At 34.7% G+C, this 5,957-nt stretch overlaps 1 long non-coding RNA gene across 1 annotated transcript; it reads right to left on the reverse strand.

Moving 5' to 3' along the window:
* Window positions 1-978: 978 nt before the first annotated feature.
* Window positions 979-3,403, reverse strand: LOC104244811 (uncharacterized). The gene is made up of 2 exons (XR_715586.2): window positions 3,013-3,403; window positions 979-1,684 (listed from the first exon to the last, which is right to left on the reverse strand). It is a non-coding gene; the product is annotated as an uncharacterized lncRNA (long non-coding RNA).
* Between the last annotated feature and the right edge of the window lie 2,554 nt (window positions 3,404-5,957).

Consider the following 5,957-nt stretch of genomic DNA (forward strand, 5'->3'; position numbering starts at 1 on the left):
ATTTCTAATTTTTGATATCAAACTATGGTGTTTTGGGATTTGTGAAAGTATAGCTTTTTTTGTGTTTGCTAAGTTGTTTGTGATATCTGCCTTCTGTTAGATTGATAGTTGATTGATTGAATTGATTCTTCCTTTGTTACTCTATTGTTGTTTGTTTGTCTGCTATTTTTTTGTTGTTTACTCTGATTGATAGTTGTATGTGATATTTGCTGCCTTTTTTGTGTTTACAATTTCTGTTTTTTTGTCTTTGAATTGGTTTCTCTGTATTTTTTCTAAGGCTACTGCTAGGCAGAACTAAGCAAATAAGATTATGAATTGTGGCCTCTCTATTTTCTACCTTTTATTAATCTTTCTCGAACCCTGCCCTTCCTACTCTTCTGAATTATTTTGGTCAGCGGACATGATTCTTTGTAAGAATCTGTTTGTTCTTGTTTTTGGCTTGAAAGAGGAGTATGCATGAATCCCCAAATTTAGGTGTAAATGGGTATAATTTGCAAGAATATGTGTAATCTAGTATTTCTTCTACAGATTGGAGGAGGATTAAATTTTTAATCCCTAAATTCAGGAAATCACAGGAAGAGTATTACAGTTATTAGATATTAGATCAATTTTATATCTCCATGAAATGCTTGCCTTTCATTCTGTGGAGTCTCTAGTTTAGACGCTTCGTATATAGTGACCAAGTGCTAGCGATAAGTCTCAAGAACTGGTGTTATTTTAGCATTTTAGACAAATACACTACATTGCTAAGCTCTAAATTATAGGATACCAACAATGCATCCGAACAATACAAGTATGGCAGTCCACTGCCGAAATATCCTTTTAGGCGTTGGATATTCTGTTAAATTTTTTAAGTTTATACACTCTGTTTCTTTCTTGTCATGTTTGGTTTAAGTAGTCTTTAACTGAAACTTTAGATGGATAATTTTTTTTTTAAATAATACACTAGGCAAGTGCCTAGGGCTAGTTTTTATGAATATCTAAAGCAAAACAAACAAAAGTAGTGTAGAGTCTTACAAGATGTAAAGACATGCTAAGGTAATTACATAGCCCCTATTACCAGAACTGAGCAAGGAATACTCAATCCTAATAGTAAATTCTGAATTAATTAACCAATGATAAAGAAATATAATAATGTAGTAAGGTTCTTGAATAAAAACTAGCACTAAGCATGCCATGATAGCATCTGTATAACTCATTGCCCCGTAACTTTGTCTTCCGTGCATAATGTAGATCATGATCTGTCCCATAATAACTTCTCGCACAAGCAGTTATTAGCATAGCATTTGTTGTAAGTGTAGTACTTGGCCTCCAGTTTTTGTATACATTTTCTGCTTCTAATCTTGATGTCTCAGCAGATACATCATACATGAAGGTATGATGTCCCTAATTGCAGATGTAACTCGAATTTCTCCCATGTTGTATCCAAAATGTCCGCAATCGTTGTCGAATAGGTGATCACGTCCTGTTTGCCATGAAGATCGAGTGTTCCCCAGCAGTATCTTGATATAAAATTTATGTGGCACCATTCTTGGGATGTAGTATTAACAAAGTGCACTGGGTAATGACTTCCCAAAACCTTCATTGTTCCCATTTTTAGATGCCATAAATATGAACATGTCACGTACCAAAAACTAGGCAGCCTTCGTGTGTATATCCAAGAATAATTATTCCTTATTTGTACCTTCACATTAGAGGAGCTCATTGTCACACCTCCTTTTTTTCTACCCCCGGAAGGGTATAAGGAGTTTTTCCAATTAAAGTGACAATCGAAACGGGATTATTTTATTTAAAATTCAGAGTCGTCACTTGGGATAATTTATGGTTTCTCAAGTCACCGGTTCAAATTCCAAATCGAGGAAAAGATTGACCCTGTATTACAGTCCGCGAACACAAAAATCCAGGTAAGGAATTCTGTTAATTCGGAAGAAGGTATTAGGCATTCCCGAGTTCCGTGGTTTTAGCACGGTCGCTCAACTGCTATTATTGGCCTATTATCTTATTTTTTATACATATTTTAACTTATAGTTCAATTTTAACTTTAACCGCTTTATTTAATTAATTTTTAGGAAAAAATTCGACGTCATCTAAAACACGTCTTGAACCACGTCACATAAATGCACCCGCGGTCCACGACATATTTTATCTAACATTGTTGGGATTTGGATTTGGGTCACATAAATGCGCACCCGAGTTTAGGAAATTAGTTTTTTAAAATAACGCGCCTAAAGCAACTACGCATTTCAACTTTGCGAGGGTCATGAGAAATGAATAATATTATGGAGGAAATGAGGTTAATAATTCATGGAAAGGCTGGCTAGCTTGTAGCAATATCGATATTTGGACTAGCTTATTATTTGGCCCAGATGCAATTTTTTATGTCACCCCCCATAATCCAACACATGCAGGAAAACTCATTTCTAACTATTTCTAAAGATCAACAAACCTAATTCTTCCCAATTTAACTGAATGAACCCCCTAGCCCCTTCTTCTTTTTCTTCTTCATATTACAGTTTCTATGCCTAAAGGATAATATTCAACTTTGGTCAAATAAATTAAAATAATATTAACTCATAAAATAAGGAACTACAAAAAAAAAAGCAATAAAACATCAATTAAGGAAGAAAATATTGTAAAGAAATATTTACACAAGATCCCTGTAAAACGTTAACCTATTTAACATCCTAATTCCAATGTGGACCTCTTAAATGATTTTAAATTAATAACATAGACGAAAAGTTCATAATTCAAATCACTAATTTTGACAAAAATTGGCCTCAAATTACTACTGCTTAATATTTATTAAAGACACCCCTCTAATGCATTAACACAGTAAACTAAATTGTGCCATTTTTTTTATAAAAGAAAGATAAAAAAAAGGCTGACACAAGATTAATGCAAACAAAATTTAAGCAAACTTAAGTGAGAGGAGACATGTCCGAAGAAAAATATTTTGAAGCAAGAACAAAGTAGAACCCAGATACTAATTGATAAACAGAGAAAGAAAAGAACCTTAATATTAAACTTTCACTTTTGATTTTTTAACTGATGATTTGTTCCAAAGATGGAATCGCGATAGAGACCTCGACGGAAAGGCATGCACTGTCGACCTCAACTTTCACCAAAACTCGATGTGCCCTCCCCTTTTGTTATGAGTAGTGTAGTATTTATATGTGTGAGTTGAATTTTGAGAGAAAGGAGATGAATCCAAAAATCAAAGGGAGAAGGTTGTTTTTCATTTTGTAGTCAGCTGGGTTTAAAGCTATTTTTAGCTATTTGATGGCTAAACTTCCATTTCCTTTGTTTAATCTCCTTCTGTATATGTGTGTGTCTTCAAATGGAAAGGAAAGATGGTTTAAGAATCAGAAAAAGTGGAATTTGGGCATGAAGCTGCCGTTTTTCTGAAAAAAGAAAGAGATTTGCGGTTGATTTTTAGGGGTCTAGCTCTAGGTTCAGCGGCGGATTCTAATTTTTGGTCCCCTCCAACATTAGGCATTACCTCTATTATATAGATCTAGGTCTAAATGTGTATTTTTGTGCTAATTGCTCTTAGGTCCTTAGGGTCTTTTTATTTATTTATTGTTCCAAAAAAAGTCTAGAAGGGTCCCTAGGATTAGCTTAACGGGTATTGGGTATTGGTCTTAAGGAATGGGCTAGAAACTTAGGCCTTTATGACTAGCTATGCTTAAAATTATCTTAATTAACTAAAAATATTATCAAAAATATTAATTAGCCCTACTTAAGTAAAAATTAATTATTAAAATAAGACTGACCGTTAAAACAAAACTATTTTTTGGTATTTTTTCAAGGTTAAAAAATGACTATAAAACATTAACGAACCTATTTTTTGTAATTTTCGTTTTCTTGTAATAAAATAAAAGTAAAAGAGTAAAAATGAGTTGAAATAGCTATATTAGGCCTAAATTAAATATTTACATGTTAAAATATGTAAAATTTTGGGGTGGGTCAAAAATCACATGTCTACAGCTGTCCCTCTTTGACTGGAAACGCGAAGAGTTTTCGGACAAAGAACGACTAGACAGGTTTTTTGACCCGACCCTTATTTAAGGAGACCAAAATTAAGAGAAAAGGGGAATGTGATCGAGCCCTGGTATCTGAGCTGCCTACATATCCTTGGCTATAAAGGAATCAGGCCACATGTAGTTCAGAAGTGAATGAGGTGATGGAGTACTGAGGTTGAGGGCCGAGTGAGGTGCCGTCGAGGTTCGGGTCCGCGGTCCCGTTATTACATCAAAATCAAAAATGAAAAAGACAACCTAAGCCTATCAGCTACGAGTTACAAAATTCCTATCTATGAGTCTTCTAAAGCTTGATCCTGAGTCTTGGTTGGTTCTTCATACGGAACCTGATCTGAATCTTGATGCTTGTTAGCTATAGGTGTTGGTTCTTTCCTTTTCAACTTTTCGGATCAAAACCGGACACACCATGCTTGTGACCTCAGTCATGTCTTGAGCATCTCACATCTTTCATCAACTTTTGCATTTTGAGTTCACTTATTGCCTTTCTTTTTGTTTTATTTTTCTTTTTATTCTGTATTGTGACTAACTTCTGTTAATCATCTCGGACTGTTGACTCGCATTCTTGACACAAGTTTCTTTTGTTGCTGACTTGAATTGCATTCTGAAGTGAATTCCCTTGTTCTCTGGGTGGGCGCCTGATTGTTGAACTTGAACTGTCTTCTCTTGTTACTTGAAACTATTTTCCCTTACACCTTGAACAATTTTTCCCTTAGAAACTTGAATCGTCTCCCTTTGAAAATGTTTTCCCTTGAAACTTGAGTTGTCTTCCTTCAAAACGGCTTTCCCTTGAAACTTGAGTTGTCTTCCTTTGTTCTCCAGGTGGGTGCCTGATTGCTGAACTTGACTTGTCTTCCTTTGAAACTTGAATCGTTTTCCCTTAAAACTTTGAACTATCTTCCCTGGTTCTCCCGGTGGGCGCCTGATTACTGAACTTGACATGCTTTCCTCTGAAACTTCTTTCCCTTGAAGCTTGAACTGTCTTCCCTTGTTCTCTAGGTGGGCGCCTGATTGCTGAACTCGAACTGATTCCTCTTGAAACTTGAGTTGCTTTCCCTTGTTCTTGAACCATTTTCCCTTGTTTTCTAGGTGAGCGCCTGATTACAACAAAACAGACAAAACAAAAGAAATTTTTCTGCCCCAGATTGATATTGGGAACATCTGTGAGTGTTAATCGAATCCTGTTATCCAAAAGAGTTTTATGTATTTAAAAGTTAAATCTCAGTATCCATGAGGGTCCTGATTTCGAGACAACTAATGATTGATAACTCAAGAAACTAAAATTGACCCCTTCTCTTTTTACTTTTCTTTTTTTCAAATCCAGACTTCTTTTTTTCAAATTATCCTAGGAGAAAATTCGTCAGACTAGGTTTTCTATCTTAGGAGAGAGATTCATCAGACTAAGATTTCTATCCTAGGAGAAAATTCATCAGACTAGGTTTCTTTTTTTGGTATCTTAGGAGAAAGATTCATCAGATTAAGATTTATATCCTAGGAGCAAGTTCATCAGACTAGGTCTTCTATGTTAGAAGAAAAATTCATCAAACTAAGATTTTGATCCTATGAGAAAATTCATCAGACTAGGTTTTCTTATCTTAGGAGAAAGATTCATCAGACTAAGACGTTTATCCTAGGAGAAAGTTCATTAGACTAGGTTTTCTATCTTAGGAGAAAAATTCATCAGACTAAGATTTTGATCCTAGGAGAAAGTTCATCAGACTAGGTTTTCTATCTTAGGAGAAAAATTCATCAGACTAAGACGTTTATCCTAGGAGAAAGTTCATCAGACTAGGTTTATTATCTTCTTTTTTTGTATCTTAGGAGAAAAATTCATCAGACTAAGATTTCTATCCTAGGAGAAAGTTTATCAGACTAAGATGTTTATCCTAGGAGAAAGTTCATCAAACTATGTTTTCTATC

Source organism: Nicotiana sylvestris, chromosome 5 (genome assembly GCF_000393655.2).
Source record: "Nicotiana sylvestris chromosome 5, ASM39365v2, whole genome shotgun sequence".
Lineage (NCBI taxonomy): Eukaryota > Viridiplantae > Streptophyta > Magnoliopsida > Solanales > Solanaceae > Nicotiana > Nicotiana sylvestris.